This window comes from Triticum dicoccoides, chromosome 5A (assembly GCF_002162155.2).
Source record: "Triticum dicoccoides isolate Atlit2015 ecotype Zavitan chromosome 5A, WEW_v2.0, whole genome shotgun sequence".
Classification (NCBI taxonomy): Eukaryota; Viridiplantae; Streptophyta; class Magnoliopsida; order Poales; family Poaceae; genus Triticum; species Triticum dicoccoides.
The window spans coordinates 291,134,634-291,158,215 of NC_041388.1; the positions used below are offsets into that span (position 1 = coordinate 291,134,634).

The 23,582-nt window shown below is 46.7% G+C and overlaps 1 long non-coding RNA gene across 1 annotated transcript; it reads right to left on the reverse strand.

Moving 5' to 3' along the window:
- Positions 1–4,026: 4,026 nt before the first annotated feature.
- On the reverse strand, positions 4,027–6,729 carry LOC119301090. The gene is made up of 3 exons (XR_005146882.1): positions 6,179–6,729; positions 4,906–5,805; positions 4,027–4,709 (listed from the first exon to the last, which is right to left on the reverse strand). It is a non-coding gene; the product is annotated as an uncharacterized LOC119301090 (long non-coding RNA).
- Between the last annotated feature and the right edge of the window lie 16,853 nt (positions 6,730–23,582).

A 23,582-nucleotide genomic window follows, 5' to 3' on the forward strand; every position in this document is an offset into this window, starting at 1 on the left:
CCAAAAGTCCATTCTCATCCATAGTATTCTCTCTGATGATTTCTCTAGATGTTTCAGTACAGATCTTTTTGGCCACATATGTCAAGTATAAAGCTGAAGCTGTTAGCCATGGACTTCATGGTACATAATCACATATATTAGCAAACTTTAGAAGATTGAATGCAAATTGGTGACCAATTATTCAGTTACTTCAAATTGGTTTATTCGGTAAGGCCGCGCTTGGAATTGGTGTAAATATATACAAGTGTATTTTTCTTACGGGTGTATCTTACCGGTCAGGAGCGATTTGCAGGCGGAAACGAAAACGACGGACGGTGGCCTGTAACTTTTACAAGCGTATTCAAAGTAGAAACAACATTCCAAACAGGGCCTAATACTCTTTTCTGCAAAAAGGCCAAACTAAAAAAACTGTTGAAAGCTTGATTATCAGTTTTGATTCCACACCATGCCACGACGATCAGCATTCCTTGACTTACACACAACCTTGGTTGCACCCAAAGCAGCATACAGTCGGTATTATGGAGCAGATCAAAATAACCTGGGCCTGAAATCAATGGTCGATACTCGATAAACTACAACAACATTTATCTCCAGTCCCAGATTAGAAGCAAGGTTTTGTGCTCCAGGTGGACCAACTAAAAAAGGGCAAGACACTTTAACAGCATCTAAGTGAGAAAACAAGAAAATGAGGTAAAGCAAAGCCACAGTCAGCATTGTCCTGCGCTCATGTTAGTTATTATGCAAAGTTCTCTATCCAAGGACAAGAGTAGAAGCACCAACAGACACTGCTTGGCTGCATATTGACACATTACATAAAGGAACATTAAAAAACAAATCGACGGTAACATAAGAAATACAGTAAAATAAAGTAAATATATCTTATACATCAAATGGTCTGATTGTTTTGCAAAACATCGATCTTTCATTGTTCTACAAATGGTTGATTTACTATCTCATACATCAAGAGTTTATCTGGATCAAATCTGGAGTTAGAAACATGGTGTTATGACCGGCCAGGTCTATGGCCGCAGGAGGCCCAACAGGCAGGCTTAGGCCCGCAAGTTATCTTAGTTTTATTTTCAGATTATGGTTATATATACGAGCTGTAAGACTATTTTGAGAATTAAGCAATAAGACTATTTCTATTGCCCGGCTCCCAGAGGAGCCGGAAACCCTAAACCCTAGCCGCCTCCTTCTCTCGCCGCCGCCGCACTGCGCCAGGACGGCGCCTCGCCGCCGGCCGCCGCGCTCAGGCCCTCGCCCTTCCCCCTCCTTTCCCTACTGTCTCCGGCCAAGACCGGGCAGAACCCTAGCCGCTAACACATGGCAATGAACCTCAGACAAAACAGATGCAACACCCTCAGTGGAAGTATAGCCATCCTGACACACAGAAGATTACTAATCATGTGCTTCTGTCTTGCTGGGATATGCATTCACATGTAAATCACAGCTCAAGGCCAGATTGACGTTCTGCACTTGAGGAAGAAACCATACCAATGAGGACTGACTACACCCTGATGGATCTTCAACCTCATGGATACCATTGCTATCACTGTCTTCACTGTTTAGTTGGGTAATCACCGATGAGGAAATTAAATCGGTATGGTGTTCAATAAGTGGAAGACACGAGACTTGAGCATGTAAACCTGATGACATATATGAATCAATTTTCTTCCTTGCACAACTGTTCCAGTGGTTTTTAATTGAATTGTCCATCCTGGCAGGCTTGTGATAGGCTTGGCGAGCCAACGTAAAAACTCAGCCACTCTTACGGAGATGAAATCCAAAAGATTTTCGTTGGGGCGTAAGAGTATCACCAAAGAGCTAGCTATGCACAGGGGTGCGTGGAAGCTTGCTATCCATGTGCCAGAGCCATGAGTTGGTTGCGAGATCTTATGTGTTTCACCTCTAGCCTACCCCAACTTGTTTGGGACTAACAACAACAACAGCAACAGCAACAACAACAACAACAACAACAACAACAACAGGTGTTGTGATAGCGTTGTCGTTGTCGTCGTTGTTGTCATAACCCACTGGGCTAAGCCCCTATGCCGGTCATAACACTTCTCCCTGCCTGCACAAATAGCTCGTCCTCGAGCTGTAAGGTGGGGAAGCGCTTGCTGAACTCCTCGAGATGATCAACCAGCATCAAACACCTTCGCGACAGCTGGGGCGGCAAGGTCGGCGGCGACGGCGTCCTCCGGAATGTAGTCTGCAACCTCCAGGTAGAAGAGTCGTGGGCAGGCATGGCCAGGCGTGTAGGGCTCGTCGCAGTTGAAGCGCAACCCTTGGCGGTGACGCTCGAGTAGCTCGGCCGAGGTGAGCCGGCGGAACGGGCGCGCCGCAGTCGCAGCGAGGGGTGCCGCGGAAGCCTGTGCAGGCCGACCCTGAGCGGATCTGGCCAGGGTAGCGACCCAGTGGCCCGGGACGGTGACTCCTGTTGGACGACCACCGCGCGGCGCTTGAACGCGCGGGCGTAGTACATGGCCGTCTGGATATCCTGGGGTCTCCGAAGCTCCACGTCCACGCGGATGTGATCCGGAAGTCCACAGACAAAGAGGTCGGCCCGCTGTTGCGCCGTCACGCCCGACGCGTGGCATGCCAGGGCCTGGAAACGGTCGGCAAAGGCCTGAACCGTGGAGGTGAAGGGAAGGCGGCCTAGCTCCGCCAGGCGGCTCCCGCGGATCGGAGGCCCAAAACAAAGGAGGCAGAGCTCGCGGAAGCGCTCCCAAGGGGGCATGCTGCCCTCGTCCTGCTCGAGGGCGTAGTACCAGGTCTGTGCCGCGCCGCGGAGGTGGTAAGAGGCGAGCCAGGTGCGCTCCGAGGCGAGGGTACGCTACCCGCGAAAGAACTGGTCGCACTGGTTGAGCCAGTTGAGGGGGTCCTCCGTGCCGTCATAGGTGGCGAAGTCGATCTTGGCGAACCGCGGCGGTGTCTGGGTCGGAGAGCCGTGTCGAGCTGGCTCGGAGGTGCGGAGTAGCGAGGCGGGTGGCGCCTGGTCGGAGTACTCCGGGTAAGGACCCGCGGAGTTGGATGGCTCGCCGAACTGCGGAAACGGGGTCGGCTGCTCCGGAGCCGTGGTGTAGACCGGCGATGGCGAAGACCCAGCCGCCCAAGCTGGTAGTGGCGACGGGGAGGCCGGAAACTGGACCTGATGTATCGAAAGGCCGACCGGCGAGGACACCCCTGAGCTGGGCAGAGGTGGCGCCGGTGGTTGCAGCGTCGGCTGTGGAGGGTGGGCGGGCGCGTCGGTTTCCGCGGGGGAAGGCGGCTGCAGATGCCAGAGGGGAGCCGCAGCTGGCGGCGGCGGCAGATGCCACAGAGGAGCCGCGGCCGGAGTGGTCTCGCCGGGGTGCCCCGCCTGGAACGGCAGCAGCGGCAGCCCGGTGTAGGCCGGCGCGCCCTAGGCCTGCCATGGCAGCGCGGGGGAGCCCGCCGGGAACGGCAGCAGCGGCTGCCCGCTGTAGGCAGGCGCGCCCTGGGACGGCCATGGCAGCGTGGGGGAGCCTGCCTGGAACGGCAGTAGCGGCTGCCCGCTGTAGGCAGGCGCGCCCTGGGACGGCCATGGCAGTGTGGGGTGGCCGTAGGCGGCGATCGGCGCAGCCGGCGGAGGTGCGTACGGCCCGGCCATGTACAGTTGGTACTGGTTCAGAAGGAGTCCCTGGACGGCCGTCACGAGATCCCGCAAGGTAGTGGTGACCTGTTCCGGTGTGAAGACGGCGGCCGTTGGCGGCGCGGAAGTGATGGGGGTTGGGGGCGGTGAGGAGGCCGCGGTGGTGACTGGGCCCGACAGCGTGGAGGCCCCGGCGGTGGTCATCGGCGCGGAGGTGGAGACGGGCAGCGGCGGCAATAGTGTTGACGAAGACATGATCGGACCCAAGTCTCTGGATACCAAATTGGTAGGAGCTTGTACCCTACCAGGCCTGGGGCGTAGGTTGTAGGGGAAGGAGGGGGAAGGGCGAGGGCTGGTGCGCGGCGGCCGCCGGCGTGGCGCCGTCCTTGCGACGGGAGCAGCGGCGGCGAAAGCAGGAGGCGGCTAGGGTTTAGGTCTCCCGGCTCCCTAAGGGAAGTCGAGCAAATATTGATAGCTTCTTGCTTCATTAGATTGATACATCTCCTCTCCTCATATAGAGAGGTTTACTTGACTCCTAAGCAAACGATCCTAATACGATAAGATAATTGGGCTAAGCCCCTAATTAAGATACTTGGGCCATAACCCACTGGGCTAAGCCCCTATGCCGGTCATAACACCATCTATGCTCGTGCAGCCAATCAGATATCTCTCTAAAACAGATCGGTGAAGATAATTTGCTCATAGAATCATATTTATGCAACAAATGAAACATCTATATTAAACAGCCACTGGAAAACATTTATAAAGAAGAGACCAGAGAAAGTAATTTCCTCACAGAATCATGTATGCATGTCTGTGCAACTAATTGAACATCTCTATAAGAAGTTACAGAAAAAATGTTCCCAAAAGATCCTCAACACATGAGAGAAGAATTGCTGCAAGAAAAAGGCCATCAGGCTTCAACAACAATCTACACTGCCCCCAAAGGACAGCCAATTACCATAGCTCAGATCTTTTAGCACTTGATAACTTAATGCTTTCAGTGTTTAAAATAAAAATACTTGCCTGTACCATTGCTCCAGGTAGATCATTTGTTCAATGAAGCCCAAGACAGCTCATTATTAAATCCTGGGAGCTTCAGCAACCAAGAGCCACATCAATAGATGAGTAGACAATGCAAGATCACAATTTATCTTGTTTCTTATACTTTTAAATTTGACACTTAGACACTCAAGCCAAAAATCTATTGACCCACTCAAGCATAAGAAAGTATACTACAAATTGACAGTTTATCTCTTGGTGTATATGAAGTGGGGGGCCAAATCACTAACCTGAGCAGGCATTGCAGGTTATTGGGAAACTGAAAATGTATTTATCAATGGTACTGACATAGATGCTATTTGTGAGTCCAAATAGTAAAGGTATTGCAGATTTGATCATGAATTGAAGCTTACTGCAATTTTTTAACAAAAAAAATAAGTATACGGTGTAGAAACTGAATTAGATATCATGGAACGGTACTCATCTATTTCTCTATCAGTCTCTTTTTTTGCTTGCCTAAGCCTTGCCGTTTTCGCTGCCAAAGACGTCAGATTTTAGTTGACAGACAAAAGTAGATACTTCAATTTCAGCTTCGTAGTGAACAATAATATTCATAGAAGTTCAAATATTTCTATGGTAAGTGCTTTCATAAATGCAACAGATTTTGCCAACTTAACAATGCAATGCAAACATTCCACTTTCTTTTAAGATACTCCCACCCAACGACATAATCAGATGACACGTCCTATCAAATAACAAAGGCAATATTACCAGGTAAAGGGTTACAGAATGCCAGCAATTGTGCGCCTGCGCTGTAAACCAGATGATGATTTCATAACAACTCACAATGGGACATGATGTATCATGAATTCACAGTATGATAAACTTGGTACGGCAGGACAGACACATCAAATAAATTAGAAAATGCCATCACATTGTGACAAATCCTACAAAAGTTGGCAGGTGTATTCAAGTATAAAATATTAATTTAAGCCAACAGAGCAGATCCACACAAACGGTCAATTCATAATGTACTCACCGCACAACATTATGCTCGCTTCATAATGAGTCAAGCCCAAAATCAGAGAACTTTACCAGCCCTGGTAGTATTTACAATTTGCTGAGCCTCTTGCTCTGCAGCAAGCAATTGCCGGATTCCACTTGGGCGCCTGCTTGATGACATGTTTGGGCTGCGGAATGAAGAAAATTAATCAACAAAAGAATGGCATGCAGTATTGTTACATGGTTAGGAGGTCTAAAACATATAATGTCACATAACATCCTAAAACTCCTATAAAAGAAGAGAAGCCTATATCACTATCCATGATGCCAGATATGTAACTACCTGCAGTTTTACAGACAAAGATAGCTGGAAGAAAAATCCCACATATCTGCTGCTACTCAGAATACCAAATATTAATATTACAACCACACGGACATGTTGGCATTGTAATGCAATTCAGGGAAGTATATGAATCGGACATAAAACCTTTATATGTTGCTGGACCATGGCATATATAAACAAACAACACATTGAACAAAACAAGAACATATTTTTCTTACCTAAGTTGCCATGGTGCTGCATTAGTTAAGCCTCTCGATCTGGCCGTCAGAGTCTTCGCTCCCACCTCCTACACTGCAAGCCACCACCATATCATACCTCCCCAAATCGATGGAGAGGGAGGGAGGATCCCCACAGATTAGGGCGGAACCAGGACAACCAACAGAGGAGGCAACCTCCGGTAGGCCGGCACGCGCAAGGAGGATGAGCCAGGGATGGAGGCCGCCGTTCGTCCTTCTGCAGCCTTGCGCAATAAAGAGGGTTGGGGTGACTGCGGTGCTAGGTGACCAAGCCGCCCATGGTCTTGACTGCCGCTCCCGCTGCCTGCCCAGCCTGCTACACCATGCGTTGTGCTCACCGGCGCTCGCCGTCGTCCAACCGGCGAGCATCCCAACCGCCGACCTCCCCTGCTGCTTCCGCCCGCAGGCGCCGGGCCCTTCATGGCTTCTGCGGTTCTGCCCCACCTCGACACCGGCGCTCGCCGTCGTCCAGCCGGCGAGGAGAAAATTGGATATTTGCCACTTTCAATATCTGGCTTCGCAAAAATGGCACTGTCAATATGGCCTTCGCAAAATTGCCACCTCATGCCATTTCCCCTCTTTTTTTTCTTTTTCCATTTACAAGCACCGGAGAGGACCATCGTGTCGCCGCTGGCTAGGCCCACGTACTTGATCCAATACTGTAGCCAATTGAACTGTCGTGTTGATTCCTGGACAGCCGCCGATCGCCTAGGCACCGCTGAGCTGCTGATTTCCTAGACGCCATGAAGTAACCAACTATATACTGAAGTTTAATGAAAATTGACCTGAATGCAAATTCGTGGGGTAGGTGAGCTATTCATTTTTCTTTAAACCAGGCCAGCTTCACCAATGACGTACTTAAAAAGTCCACAAATCCATCAAGAAGATTTTGAACTGGTGCCAACGTCTGTTCCTGAACAGACTCTACGGGACGGCACATACAATTAGCAGCAAAACTAAATTTAGCAACTGCCAAATATCGTATCTGCACATTTACACGTACATCATATGAGGTTTGAGTGAATAGATAGGTTAGTTCCTTCAGCTCCAACAGAATGAAGTCTTTATCCATTGGATTTAGAAGGAGCATACTATTCCTAAGAGCCCATACGTATTTTAGCCTCGAGGAGCGGGCAACGGCGAGCAGACGGGAGGAGCGAGCGGCGAGCTGGCCGACAGGGCGAGCAACGAGTGCGGCGATCAGCGCGACCTGCAACGGCGTCTGGGTTGGCAGCGCTCCTAAGAGCATCTCCAACAGCCGCGCAACACGCCGCGCGCTAAAAGTTGCGATACAGCGCCGAGTTAGCCAGCTTTTGCACGCAGCGGTGCATTGGCTCCAGCGGCCGCCGCAAATTAAAGCGCGCCGACGCCGCTCCAGCAGGCGCGCTATATTTCAGTTTTTTCTACTATATATTTAGTTTCGTAGATAGTTCTCCTACTACATATTTGATTTCGTAGATAGTTCTCCTACTACTACTCGTCCGACTCGGACTCTCTCTCAGTGATGTCCTCCTCCGACGTCGGAGCGTAGGCGTCAAGGAACCGCTCGTCGTCGGAGTTTCAGGAGGACGCATCTCCTAGCGCTTGGTTGTATTTAACGACCGCCTTCCGCGTTCGCTTGTCCTCGCGATAGTCGGCTCGCTCCTCCCTCCTCTTCGCCCTCCTCGCCCTCCTCTGGGCGAAGAACTGTTCCTCATTGGTGTCTTCCGGGAAGCGATGACTCCACAGCGCCATGGCTTGCTCGTCCATCTCGGCCAGCCTGAGACGATGCTCCCGCCTCCGATGCTTGCGATGATCCTCGTCGGTGAGAAGCCGCGGGAAAGGCGCCAACTCCTGTGCGCGCTCCCGCGTCGCCACATCGGCGAAGTTCATGTCCTGACGGGACCGCAGGAGGCGCCACGCCGCAGCGTCGTACGCGCGGGCGCCCTCCTGGGCAGTGTCGAAAGTTCCGAGACGGAGCCGCATGCCGCCGCCCGACCGAATCTCGGCGGAGTAGGTGCCGGACGGACGCACGCGGACGCCGCGGTAGCCTGTACCTCCGGGCGCCGAGGCGGCATCGTGGCGCGGTGGTGGCGTGTCGGCGGCAGAGCGCGGCAGGGGGCGATGGAGAGACGGAGAGAGCGGCAAAGGGCGATGGAGAGAGCGGCGGAGGCGCTGCAATTTATAGGCGCGCCGGACGCGGCGCGCCAAATGTAGCGCGCGGGCGGCCGCCTTTTCCCGCGCGCGCGCAATCGTTTCCCGCGCGCGCTAGTTTCGCGCCACCGCTGGAGCGCGCGTAAACGCCCCGCGCGTGCTATAAAGCCAATTTACCGCGCGCGCGCGTCTTTTGGCACGGCTGTTGGAGATGCTCTAACGGTGATGGCAAATATTCTTTGTCTGTCCAACCCGATTCATACCAACTAACCTCAAGGACACTATGGTCATTTTCCGGTGCTTGCAAATGGAAAAAAGAAAAGTGAAAAATAGAGAAAGTGCCATGTTAATCAATGTGTCAACAGGCTGGGTGACAATTTTGCGAAGCCCATCTTGACAATGGCATTTTTGCGAAGCCAGATATTGAAGGTGGCAAATATCCAATTTTCTCACCGGGGAGAGCATCCCACCAGCTGACCCCGCCCACATCTACCGATCCCTGCTGCTTCCACCCGCAGGCGCCGGGGCCTTCATGGCCTTCCGTGGTTCTGCCCCACCTCGACCAGGCCGCTGCCAAGGGGCCTAAATGATGGGAGGTGGTTGGAGGTGGTGACGAGGAAGACAGGAAGGGAGGATGGAGGCCCAACTATGTTGACGAGGGAGAGACAGGGGAGGGAGGAGGAAGGGGGGTGGAGGCGCTGAGCTGAGCGGCTGTGGATCTAGGATTCGAGTGCTAGGGAGAGGGGATGGCGGCGGCGACGTTCTTGCGAGAAGGAATGCACGGCTCAGGACGGGAGGGGATTGTTGGCTAGGTTTCCTTTCTGCATGCACGTTCTCAGCTACGTGAAAGGCGCGGAAGACTGATGTCTACTACGCAACTTTATTCTTGTAGACACGTGTTGGGCCTCCAAGCGCAGAGTTTTGTAGGACAGTAGCAATTTTCCCTCAAGTGGATGACCTAAGATTCATCAATCCATGTGAGGTGTAGGATGAAGATGATCTCTCTCAAACAACCCTGCAATCGAATAATAAAAAGTCTCTTGTGTCCCCAACACACCAAATACAATGATAATTTGTATAGATGCACTAGTGTAATATAAATGGTAGAAATATATTTTTATAATCTGAAAGTAAAAAACAGCAAGGTAGCAATTGATAAAACGGAGCTCAAACGATATTGCAATGCTTGAAAATGAGGCCTAGGGTCCATACTTTCGCTAGTGCAATCCCTCAAAAATGCTAATATAATTGGATCACATAACCATCCCTCAACGTGCGATAAAGAATCACTCCAAAGTTCCTATCTAGCAGAGAACATCAGAAAAAATTGTTTGTAGCTATTCTTTCCGATCGATCTATCCAAGAGTTTGTACTAAAATAACACCAAGTTATTCTTTCCGATCGATCTAGCAAGAGTTTGTACTAAAATAACACTAAAGCAAATTAAGATTCATAATACTCAATCCAACACAAAGAACCTCAAAGAGTGCCCCAAGATTTCTACCGGAGAAACGAAAGATGAGAACGTGCATCAACCCCTATGCATAGATTACCCCAATGTCACCTCGGGAATTCGCGAGAGTGCCAAAACATATACCAAGTGAATCAATATAATACTCCATTGTGTTGGGGAACGTAGCAATAATTCAAAATTTTCCTACGTGTCACCAAGATCAATCTAGGAGATGCTAGCAACGAGAGAGAGGGAGTTCATATTCATACCCTTGAAGATCGCTAAGCGGAAGCGTTGCAAGAACGCGGTTGATGGAGTCGTACTCGCGACGATTCAAATCGCGGAAGATCCGATCTAGCGCCGAACGGACGGCGCCTCCGCGTTCAACACACATACAGCCCGGGGACGTCTCCTCCTTCTTGATCCAGCAAGGGGAGAGGAGAAGTTGAGGGAGAACTCCAGCAGCATGACGGCATGGTGGCGATGGAGCTCGTGGTTCTCCGGCAGAGCTTCGCTAAGCACTACGGAGGAGGAGGAGGAGTTGGAGGAGGAGAGTGTTGCGCCAGGCAAGGGGTGCGGCTGCCCTCTCTCTCCCTCACTATATATAGGGGGAAGGGGTGGAGGAGGCGCCCTAGGGTTCCCTAGGGGAGGGGCGGCGTGAAGGAAATATGCCCTAGAGGCAATAATAAAGTTATTATTTATTTCCTTGTAATCATGATAAATGTTTATTATTCATGCTAGAATTGTATTTTCCGGAAACATAATACATGTGTGAATACATAGACAAACAGAGTGTCACTAGTATGCCTCTACTTGACTAGCTCGTTAATCAAAGATGGTTATGTTTCCTAACCATGAACAATGAGTTGTTATTTGATTAACGAGGTCACATCATTAGTAGAATGATCTGATTGACATGACCCATTCCATTAGCTTAGCACCTGATCGTTTAGTATGTTGCTATTGCTTTCTTCATGACTTATACATGTTCCTATGACTATGAGATTATGCAACTCCCGTTTACCGGAGGAACACTTTGGGTACTACCAAACGTCACAACGTAAATGAGTGATTATAAAGGAGTACTACAGGTGTCTCCAATGGTCGATGTTGGGTTGGCGTATTTCGAGATTAGGATTTGTCACTCCGATTGTCGGAGAGGTATCTCTGGGCCCTCTCGGTAATACACATCACATAAGCCTTGCAAGCATTACAACTAATATGTTAGTTGTGAGATGATGTATTACGGAACGAGTAAAGAGACTTACCGGTAACGAGATTGAACTAGGTATTGGATACCGACGATCGAATCTCGGGCAAGTAACATACCGATGACAAAGGGAACAACGTATGTTGTTATGCGGTCTGACCGATAAAGATCTTCGTAGAATATGTAGGAGCCAATATGGGCATCCAGGTCCCGCTATTGGTTATTGACCAGAGACATGTCTCGGTCATGTCTACATTGTTCTCGAACCCGTAGGGTCCGCACGCTTAAGGTTACGATGACAGTTATATTATGAGTTTATGCATTTTGATGTACCGAAGGTTGTTCGGAGTCCCGGATGTGATCACGGACATGAAGAGGAGTCTCGAAATGGTCGAGACATAAAGATTGATATATTGGAAGCCTATGTTTGGACATCGGAAGTGTTCCGGGTGAAATCGGGATTTTACCGGGTTACCGGGAGGTTACCGGAACCCCCCGGGAACCACATGGGCCTTCATGGGCCTTAGTGGAAAGGAGAAAGGGGCAGCCCAAGGGGGCTGCGCGCCTCCCCCCTTCTCCTAGTCCTATTAGGACTAGGAGAGGTGGCCGGCCACCCCTCTCCCTCTTTCCCCCTTGGGAATCCTAGTTGGAATAGGATTGGAGGGGAGTCCTACTCCCGGTAGGAGTAGGACTCCTCCTGCGCCTCCTCCTCCTGGCCGGCGCACCCTCCCCCCTTGGCTCCTTTATATACTGAGGCAGGGGCACCTCTAAACACACAAGTTGACACAAGTTGATCCACGTGATCGATTCCTTAGCCGTGTGCGGTGCCCCCTGCCACCATATTCCTCGATAATACTGTAGCGGAGTTTAGGCGAAGCCATGCTGCTGTAGTTCATCAAGATCATCACCACGCCGTCGTGCTGACAGAACTCTTCCCCGACACTTTGCTGGATCGGAGTCCGGGGATCGTCATCGAGCTGAACGTGTGCTCGAACTCGGAGGTGCCGTAGTTTCGGTGCTTGATCGGTTGGATCGTGAAGACGTACGACTACTTCCTCTACGTCGTGTCATCGCTTCCGCAGTCGGTCTGCGTTGGGTACATAGACAACACTCTCCTCTCGTTGCTATGCATCACATGATCCTGTGTGCGCGTAGGAAATTTTTTGAAATTACTACGAAACCCAACAGTGGTATCAGAGCCAGGTTAATGATGTTGATGTTATATGCACGAGTAGAACACAAGTGAGTTGTGGACGATACAAGTCATACTACCTACCAGCATGTCATATTTTGGTTCAGCGGTATTGTTGGACGAGACGACCCGGACCAACCTTACGCGTACGCTTACGCGAGACCGGTTCCCTCGACGTGCTTTGCACAGAGATGGCTTGCGGGCGACTGCCTCTCCAACTTTAGTTGAACCAAGTATGGCTACGCCCGGTCCTTGCGAAGGTTAAAACGGAGTCTATTTGACAAACTATCGTTGTGGTTTTGATGCGTAGGTGAGATTGGTTCTTACTTAAGCCCGTAGCAGCCACGTAAAACATGCAACAACAAAGTAGAGGACGTCTAACTTGTTTTTGCAGGGCATGTTGTGATGTGATATGGTCAAGGCATGATGCTGAATTTTATTGTATGAGATGATCATGTTTTGTAACCGAGTTATCGGCAACTGGCAGGAGCCATATGGTTGTCGCTTTATTGTATGCAATGCAATCGCGATGTAATGCTTTACTTTATCACTAAACGGTAGTGATAGTCGTGGAAGCATAAGATTAGCGAAACGACAACGATACTACGATGGAGATCAAGGTGTCGCGCCGGTGACGATGGTGATCATGACGGTGCTTCGGAGATGGAGATCACAAGCACAAGATGATGATGGCCATATCATATCACTTATATTGATTGCATGTGATGTTTATCTTTTTATGCATCTTATCTTGCTTTGATTGACGGTAGCATTATAAGATGATCTCTCACTAAATTATCAAGAAGTGTTCTCCCTGAGTATGCACCGTTGCAAAAGTTCTTCGTGCTGAGACACCACGTGATGATCGGGTGTGATAGGCTCTACGTTCAAATACAACGGGTGCAAAACAGTTGCGCACGCAGAATACTCAGGTTAAACTTGACGAGCCTAGCATATGCAGATATGGCCTCGGAACACGGAGACCGAAAGGTCGAGCGTGAATCATATAGTAGATATGATCAACATAATGATATTCACCGATGAAACTACTCCATCTCACGTGATGATCGGATATGGTTTAGTTGATTTGGATCACGTGATCACTTAGAGGATTAGAGGGATGTCTATCTAAGTGGGAGTTCTTTAATAATATGATTAATTGAACTTAAAATTTATCATGAACTTAGTCCCTGATAGTATCTTGCTTGTTTATGTTGATTGTAGATAGATGGCTCGTGCTGTTGTTCCGTTAAATTTTAATGCGTTCCTTGAGAAAGCAAAGTTGAAAGATGCTGGTAGCAATTACACGGACTGGGTCCGTAACTTGAGGATTATCCTCATTGCTGCACAGAAGAATTACGTCCTGGAAGCACCGCTGGATGCCAGGCCTGCTGCTGGAGCAACGCCAGATGTTATGAACGTCTGGCAGAGCAAAGCTGATGACTACTCGATAGTTCAGTGTGCCATGCTTTACGGCTTAGAATCGGGACTTCAACGACGTTTTGAACGTCATGGAGCATATGAGATGTTCCAGGAGTTGAAGTTAATATTTCAAGCAAATGCCGGGATTGAGAGATATGAAGTCTCCAATAAGTTCTATAGCTGCAAGATGGAAGAGAACAGTTCTGTCAGTGAGCATATACTCAAAATGTCTGGGTATAATAATCACTTGATTCAATTGGGAGTTAATCTTCCGGATGATTGCGTCATTGACAGAATTCTCCAATCACTGCCACCAAGCTACAAGAGCTTCGTGATGAACTATAATATGCAAGGGATGAACAAGACTATTCCCGAGCTCTTCGCAATGCTGAAAGCTGCGGAGGTAGAAATCAAGAAGGAGCATCAAGTGTTGATGGTTAACAAGACCACTAGTTTCAAGAAAAAGGGCAAAGGGAAGAAAAAGGGGAACTTCAAAAAGAACGGCAAGCAAGTTGCTGCTCAAGAGAAGAAACCCAAGTCTAAACCTAAGCCTGAAACTGAGTGCTTCTACTGCAAGCAGACTGGTCACTGGAAGCGGAACTGCCCCAAGTATTTGGCGGATAAGAAGGATGGCAAGGTGAACAAAGGTATATGTGATATACATGTTATTGATGTGTACCTTACCAATGCTTGCAGTAGCACCTGGGTATTTGATACTGGTTCTGTTGCTAATATTTGCAACTCGAAACAGGGACTACAGAATAAGCGGGCACTGGCAAAGGACGAGGTGACGATGCGCGTGGGAAACGGTTCCAAAGTCAATGTGATCGCGGTCGGCACGCTACCTCTACATCTACCTTCGGGATTAGTATTAGACCTAAATAATTGTTATTTGGTGCCAGCGTTGAGCATGAACATTATATCTGGATCTTGTTTAATGCGAGACGGTTATTCATTTAAATCAGAGAATAATGGTTGTTCTATTTATATGAGTAATATCTTTTATGGTTATGCACCCTTGAAGAGTGGTCTATTCTTACTAAATCTCGATAGTAGTAATACACATATTCATAATGTTGAAACCAAAAGATGCAGAGTTGATAATGAAAGTGCAACTTATTTGTGGCACTGTCGTTTAGGTCATATCGGTGTAAAACGCATGAAGAAACTCCATACTAATGGACTTTTGGAACCACTTGATTATGAATCACTTGGTACTTGCGAACCGTGCCTCATGGGCAAGATGACTAAAACACCGTTCTCCGGTATTATGGAGAGAGCAACAGATTTGTTGGAAATCATACATACCGATGTATGTGGCCCGATAAATATTGAGGCTCGTGGCGGATATCGTTATTTTCTCACCTTCACAGATGATTTGAGCAGATATGGATATATCTACTTAATGAAGCATAAGTCTGAAACATTTGAAAAGTTCAAAGAATTTCAGAGTGAAGTTGAAAATCATCGTAACAAGAAAATAAAGTTTCTACGATCTGATCGTGGAGGAGAATATTTGAGTTACGAGTTTGGTGTACATTTGAAAAATTGTGGAATAGTTTCGCAACTCACGCCACCCGGAACACCACAGCGTAATGGTGTGTCCGAACGTCGTAATCGTACTTTACTAGATATGGTGCGATCTATGATGTCTCTTACTGATTTACCGCTATCATTTTGGGGATATGCTTTAGAGACGGCCGCATTCACGTTAAATAGGGCACCATCAAAATCCGTTGAGACGACGCCTTATGAACTGTGGTTTGGCAAGAAACCAAAGTTGTCGTTTCTTAAAGTTTGGGGCTGCGATGCTTATGTGAAAAAGCTTCAACCTGATAAGCTCGAACCCAAATCGGAGAAATGTGTATTCATAGGATACCCAAAGGAAACTCTTGGGTACACCTTCTATCACAGATCCGAAGGCAAAACATTTGTTGCTAAGAATGGATCATTTCTAGAGAAGGAGTTTCTCTCGAAAGAAGTGAGTGGGAGGAAAGTAGAACTTGACGAGGTAACTGTACCTGCTCCCTTACTGGAGAGTAGTTCATCACAGAAAACTGTTTCAGTGACACCTACACCGGTTAGTGAGGAAGCCAATGATAATGATCATGAAACTTCAGATCAAGATACTACTGAACCACGTAGATCAACCAGAGTAAGATCCGCACCAGAGTGGTACGGCAATCCTGTTCTGGAGGTCATGCTACTAGATCATGATGAACCTACGAACTATGAAGAAGCGATGGTGAGCCCAGATTCCGCAAAGTGGCTAGAAGCCATGAAATCTGAGATGGGATCCATGTATGAGAACAAAGTATGGACTTTGGTTGACTTGCCCGATGATCGGCAAGCGATTGAGAATAAATGGATCTTTAAAAAGAAGACTGACGCTGATGGTAATGTTACTGTCTACAAAGCTCGACTTGTCGCAAAAGGTTTTCGGCAAGTTCAAGGAATTGACTATGATGAGACCTTCTCACCCGTAGCGATGCTTAAGTCCGTCCGAATCATGTTAGCAATTGCCGCATTTTATGATTATGAAATTTGGCAAATGGATGTCAAAACTGCATTCCTGAATGGATTCCTGGAAGAAGAGTTGTATATGATGCAACCAGAAGGTTTTGTCGATCCAAAGGGAGCTAACAAAGTGTGCAAGCTCCAGCGATCCATTTATGGACTGGTGCAAGCCTCTCGGAGTTGGAATAAACGTTTTGATAGTGTGATCAAAACATTTGGTTTTATACAGACTTTTGGAGAAGCCTGTATTTACAAGAAAGTGAGTGGGAGCTCTGTAGCATTTCTGATATTATATGTGGATGACATATTACTGATTGGAAATGATATAGAATTTCTGGATAGCATAAAGGGATACTTGAATAAAAGTTTTTCAATGAAAGACCTTGGTGAAGCTGCTTACATATTAGGCATTAAGATCTATAGAGACAGATCAAGACGCTTAATTGGACTTTCACAAAGCACATACCTTGACAAAATTTTGAAGAAATTCAAAATGGATCAAGCAAAGAAAGGGTTCTTGCCTGTGTTACAAGGTGTGAAATTGAGTAAGACTCAATGCCCGACCACTGCAGAAGATAGAGAGAATATGAAAGATGTTCCCTATGCATCAGCCATAGGCTCTATCATGTATGCAATGCTGTGTACCAGACCTGATGTGTGCCTTGCTATAAGTTTAGCAGGGAGGTACCAAAGTAATCCAGGAATGGATCACTGGACAGCGGTCAAGAACATCCTGAAATACCTGAAAATGACTAAGGATATGTTTCTCGTATATGGAAGTGACAAAGAGCTCATCGTAAAAGGTTACGTTGATGCAAGCTTTGACACTGATCCGGACGATTCTAAATCGCAAACCGGATACGTGTTTACATTAAACGGTGGAGCTGTCAGTTGGTGCAGTTCTAAACAAAGCGTCGTAGCGGGATCTACATGTGAAGCGGAATACATAGCTGCTTCGGAAGCAGCAAATGAAGGAGTCTGGATGAAGGAGTTCATATCCGATCTAGGTGTCATACCTAGTGCATCGGGTCCAATGAAAATCTTTTGTGACAATACTGGTGCAATTGCCTTGGCAAAGGAATCCAGATTTCACAAAAGGACCAAACACATCAAGAGACGCTTCAACTCCATCCGGGATCTAGTCCAGGTGGGAGACATAGAGATTTGCAAGATACATACGGATCTGAATGTTGCAGACCCGTTGACTAAGCCTCTTCCACGAGCAAAACATGATCAGCACCGAAGCTCCATGGGTGTTAGATTCATTACAGTGTAATCTAGATTATTGACTCTAGTGCAAGTGGGAGACTGAAGGAAATATGCCCTAGAGGCAATAATAAAGTTATTATTTATTTCCTTATAATCATGATAAATGTTTATTATTCATGCTAGAATTGTATTTACCGGAAACATAATACATGTGTGAATACATAGACAAACAGAGTGTCACTAGTATGCCTCTACTTGACTAGCTCGTTAATCAAAGATGGTTATGTTTCCTAACCATGAACAATGAGTTGTTATTTGATTAACGAGGTCACATCATTAGTAGAATGATCTGATTGACATGACCCATTCCATTAGCTTAGCACCCGATCGTTTAGTATGTTGCTATTGCTTTCTTCATGACTTATACATGTTCCTATGACTATAAGATTATGCAACTCCCGTTTACCGGAGGAACACTTTGGGTACTACCAAACGTCACAACGTAACTGGGTGATTATAAAGGAGTACTACAGGTGTCTCCAATGGTCGATGTTGGGTTGGCGTATTTCGAGATTAGGATTTGTCACTCCGATTGTCGGAGAGGTATCTCTGGGCCCTCTCGGTAATACACATCACATAAGCCTTGCAAGCATTACAACTAATATGTTAGTTGTGAGATGATGTATTACGGAACGAGTAAAGAGACTTGCCGGTAACGAGATTGAACTAGGTATTGGATACCGACGATCGAATCTCGGGCAAGTAACATACCGATGACAAAGGGAACAACGTATGTTGTTATGCGGTCTGACCGATAAAGATCTTCGTAGAATATGTAGGAGCCAATATGGGCATCCAGGTCCTGCTATTGGTTATTGACCAGAGACATGTCTCGGTCATGTCTACATTGTTCTCGAACCCGTAGGGTCCGCACGCTTAAGGTTACGATGACAGTTATATTATGAGTTTATGCATTTTGATGTACCGAAGGTTGTTCGGAGTCCCGGATGTGATCACGGACATGACGAGGAGTCTCGAAATGGTCGAGACATAAAGATTGATATATTGGAAGCCTATGTTTGGACATCGGAAGTGTTCCGGGTGAAATCGGGATTTTACCGGGTTACCGGGAGGTTACCGGAACCCCCCGGGAACCACATGGGCCTTCATGGGCCTTAGTGGAAAGGAGAAAGGGGCAGCCCAAGGGGGCTGCGCACCTCCCCCCTTCTCCTAGTCCTATTAGGACTAGGAGAGGTGGCCGGCCACCCCTCTCCCTCTTTCCCCCTTGGGAATCCTAGTTGGAATAGGATTGGAGGGGAGTCCTACTCCCGGTAGGAGTAGGACTCCTCCTGCGCCTCCTCCTCCTGGCCGGCGCACCCTCCCCCCTTGGCTCCTTTATATACTGAGGCAGGGGCACCTCTAAACACACAAGTTGACACAAGTTGATCCACGTGATCGATTCCTTAGCCGTGTGCGGTGCCCCCTGCCACCATATTCCTCGATAATACTGTAGCGGAGTTTAGGCGAAGCCCTGCTGCTGTAGTTCATCAAGATCATCACCATGCCGTCGTGCTGACGGAACTCTTCCCCGACACTTTGCTGGATCGGAGTCCGGGGATCGTCATCGAGCTGAACGTGTGCTCGAACTCGGAGGTGCTGTAGTTTCGGTGCTTGATCGGTTGGATCGTGAAGACGTACGACTACTTCCTCTACGTCGTGTCATCGCTTCCGCAGTCGGTCTGCGTTGGGTACGTAGACAACACTCTCCTCTCGTTGCTATGCATCACATGATCCTGTGTGCGCGTAGGAAAATTTTTGAAATTACTACGAAACCCAACACGGCGGCCACAGGGGAAACCCTAGATGGTTTTGGGCACCCCCACCCCTAGGAAACTTGCCCCCAAGCCGGGAGGGGTGGCTGCCCTAGGGGAGGCGCCCCCACCTCTCCACGTTACGTGAGATGGGGGGGGGGAGGGGCGCACAGCCCCTTAGTGGGCTGATATGCCCCCTCCCCTTGGCCCATAAGGCCCCCAAACGCTTGCCGGGGCCTCCGAAACACCTTTCGGTCACGCTAGTCGTCACCCGGTACTCCCAGAACAATTTCGAACTCCAATACCCTTCGTCCAATATATCGATCTTCACCTCCGGACCATTCCGGAGTTCCTCGTCACGTCCGGGATCTCATCTGGGACTCCGAATAACCTTCGATAACCACACACTATTTCCCATAACAACTCTAGCGTCACCGAACCTTAAGTGTGTAGACCCTACGGGTTCGGGAACCATGCAGACATGACCGAGACGTTCTCCGGCCAATAACCAACAGCGGGATCTAGATACCCATGTTGGCTCCCACATGTTCCACGATGATCTCATCGGATGAGCCACGATGTCGGGGATTCAATCAATCCCGTATACAATTCCCTTTGTCTATCAGTATGTTACTTGCCCGAGATTCGATCGTCGGTATCCCTATACCTTGTTCAATATCATTACCGACAAGTCTCTTTACTCGTTCTGTAACACATGATCCCGTGGCTAACTCCTTAGTCACATTGAGCTCATTATGATGATGCATTACCGAGTGGGCCCAAAGATACCTCTCTGTCATACGGAGTGACAAATCCGAGTCTCGATCCGCGCCAACCCAACAGACACTTTCGGAGATACCTTTAGTGCACCTTTATAGCCACCCAGTTACGTTGTGACGTTTGGTACACCCAAAGCATTCCTACGGTATCCGGGAGTTGCACAATATCATGGTCTAAGGAAATGATACTTGACATTAGAAAAGCTCTTAGCAAACGAACTACATGATCTTGTGCTATGCTCAGGATTGGGTCTTGTCCATCACATCATTCTCCTAATGATGTGATCTCGTTATCAATGACATCCAATGTCCATGGTCAGGAAACCATAACCATCTATTGATCAACGAGCTAGTCAACTAGAGGCTTACTAGGGACATGTTGTGGTCTATGTATTCACACATGTATTACGATTTCCAGTTAATACAATTATAGCATGAACAATAGACAATTATCATGAACAAGTAAATACAATAATAACCATTTTATTATTGCCTCTAGGGCATATTTCCAACACATCGTCCCCACGGGTATTCATATGCAAGACATACATCAAGTGTTCTGAAATCCATAAAAGTATTCGATCCGATAAAATGAAATCTCAAAGGGAAAACTCAATTCATCACAAGGTAGAGAGGGGGAAACACCATATGATCCGACTATACTAACAAAGCCCACGATACATCAAGATCGTGACATCTCAAGAACACGAGAGAGAGAGAGAGAGAGAGAGAGAGATTAAACACATAGCTACTGGTACAAACCCTCACCCCCGAGGGTGGACTACTCCCTCCTCATCATGGTGGCCGCCGGGGTGATGAAGATGGCCACCGGTGATGATTTCCCCCTCCGACGGAGTGCCAGAACAGGGTCTAGATTGGTTTTTCGTCGTTACAAAGGCTTGTGGCGGTGGAACTTCTGATATAGGTTAACCTCGAGGGTTTTTGGAATATTTGGGATTTTATAGGGCAAAGAGGGGGTGCGGGAGGCCACCGAGGTGGTCACAACCCACCTGGGCATCCACAAAAAGTTTCGCAGTGTTTGGACTCCGTTTAATATTGATTTCCTACGATGTAAAAAGCAAGCAAAAACAACAATTGGCACTGGGCACTGGGTCAATAGGTTAGTCCCAAAAATGATATAAAGTTGCTATAAAATGATTGTAAAACATTCAAGAATGATAATAAAACAACATGAATACTTCATAAATTATAGATACGTTGGAGACGTATCAGCATCCCCAAGCTTAATTCCTACTCGTTCTCGAGTAGGTAAATGATAAAATAAATAATTTATGAAATGTGAATGCTAGCAATGTGTATAAGTTTGATCAATAGTAATTTCAATCACTTTTCCTAGCATCATAACAACAATTCTTTCTTATAAAACTTCTCATGTTAAAGTAGCAACCAATTCACATGTTAAGGTTTAAAGGATGAACTATCTTGAAACTCAACAACCTACGCGCCCTGGTGGGTTGTGCCCCCTCGTGGGCACCCCCAGGTACTGCGCTAGCCCATCGAGAGTCTTCTGGTCCATAAAAAATCCACAAAAAGTTTCACGGTGTTTGGACTCCGTTTAATATTGATTTCATACGATGTAAAAAACAAGCAAAAAACAACAATTGGCACTGGGCACTGGGTCAATAGGTTAGTCCCAAAAAATGATATAAAGTTGCTATAAAATGATTGTAAAACATCCAAGAATGATAATAAAACAACATGAATACTTCATAAATTATAGATACGTTGGACATGTATCAGCATCCCCAAGCTTAATTCCTACTCGGTCTCGAGTAGGTAAATGATAAAAGAAATAATTTGTGAAGTGTGAATGCTAGCAATGTGCATAAGTTTGATCAACAATAATTTCAATCACTTTTCCTAGCATCATAACAACAATTCTTTCTTATAAAACTTCTCATGTTAAAGTAGCAACCAATTCACATGTTAAGGTTCAAAGGATGAATTATCTTGAAACTCAACAACCTATGTTCTCAGTCACCAAGCAATTGTAATTCAACTTATTCAACAGAGTTTAAGTAAGAGCTCTACATACTCAACCATCATATAGTCTTCTATGATTGCTAACACTCACCGCATACACATGAGAAAAACGTTTCAACCGGACACATAGAAAGATAGGAGCTTATAATTTCGCCTCCCAACGTATTCACCTCAAGGGTGATGTCAACAATAATAACTCATGCTACCCATATCCAACTGGATATATGTGCCTAGATCTTTCCTCACCACATGATGCTTGCCAAAAGAGAAAAATAAAAAGGAATAGAGAGAAGAACTTTGACTCTTTGCATAAAAGTAAATACATAAAAGTAAAGGATAGGCCCTTCGTAGAGGGAAGCAGAGGTTGCCATGCGCTTATTTGTTTGTATGCTCAACCCCTTAGTGCAAAAGAACATCATGTTGTATTGCCCCTTGTGATGGAAACCTTTATTATGCAGTCTGTCACTTTTATTCTTCACCATCATAAGTTCATACAACGCTCAATTTTCTCTTACACTAAATGATCTCACACTTTTAGAAGCAATTTTTATTGCCTTATTGCACCGACAACAACATACTTGAAGGATCTTACTCAATCCTTAGGTAGGTATGGTGGACTCTTGAAGATAAGAATTAGGTTTAAGGTTTTTTTGGATGCACAAGTAGTATCTCTACTTGGTGCGGAATTTTTGGCTAGCAAGGATGGGGGGCAGGCACCACATGTTGAAGGATCTTTGACAATATAACTTCTATGTGAATATGAACAAACATAAACCATTACGTTGTCTTCCTTGTCCAACGTCAATTTTTTTGGCATATAATATTTTTATGGGGGCTCACAATCACAAAAGATTTCCATGATAGTGTATTTGCATGTGAAATTTCTCTTCCTTATACTAATTATTCATGAATTGCTTGTATGACCAATATTGTGATTGTCAAGCCTCAAAAGATTCACTTTCTAAACCCAATGCGAAGCTACCACTAGGCATGATATAATTTCAACTTCATGATACTCAATTAATTCATCGATTTACTCATAGGATATAAGTGAAGGACAAGAGTAAATGACGAGCTACTCCAAAAAAGATATAAGTGAAGATCAAGCGAGTAGTTAAGTAAATAGGTAGCTATTTGAGGACTCTCTCTTATTCAAAAACTTTCAGATCTAAGCATTTTATTAAAATAACAAGCAAAATAAAATAAAATGACATTCCAAGAATAGCACACATCATGTGAAGAAGCAAAAACTTAGGCTCAACCGATACTAACCGATAATTGTTGAAGAAGAAAGGTGGGATGCATACTAGGGCATCCCCAAGCTTAGATGCTTGAGACTTCTTGAAATATTATCTTGGGATGCCTTGGGCATCCCCAAGCTTGAGCTTTTGTGTCTCCTTAATTCTTCTCATACCACGGTTTTCCTAAATCTCAAAAGCTTCATCCACATAAAACTTAACAAGGACTCGTGAGATAAGTTAGTATAAACCAATGCAAACACCTTATCATTCTCTACTGTAGCAAATCACTAAAATTATTATTCAACATTGCACACTAAATGTCTCTGCATATTTAATACTCCTATCCTCAAATGGAATCATTAAACAAGCAAACATATGCAAACAATGCAAACATAACAGCAATCTGCCAAAATAG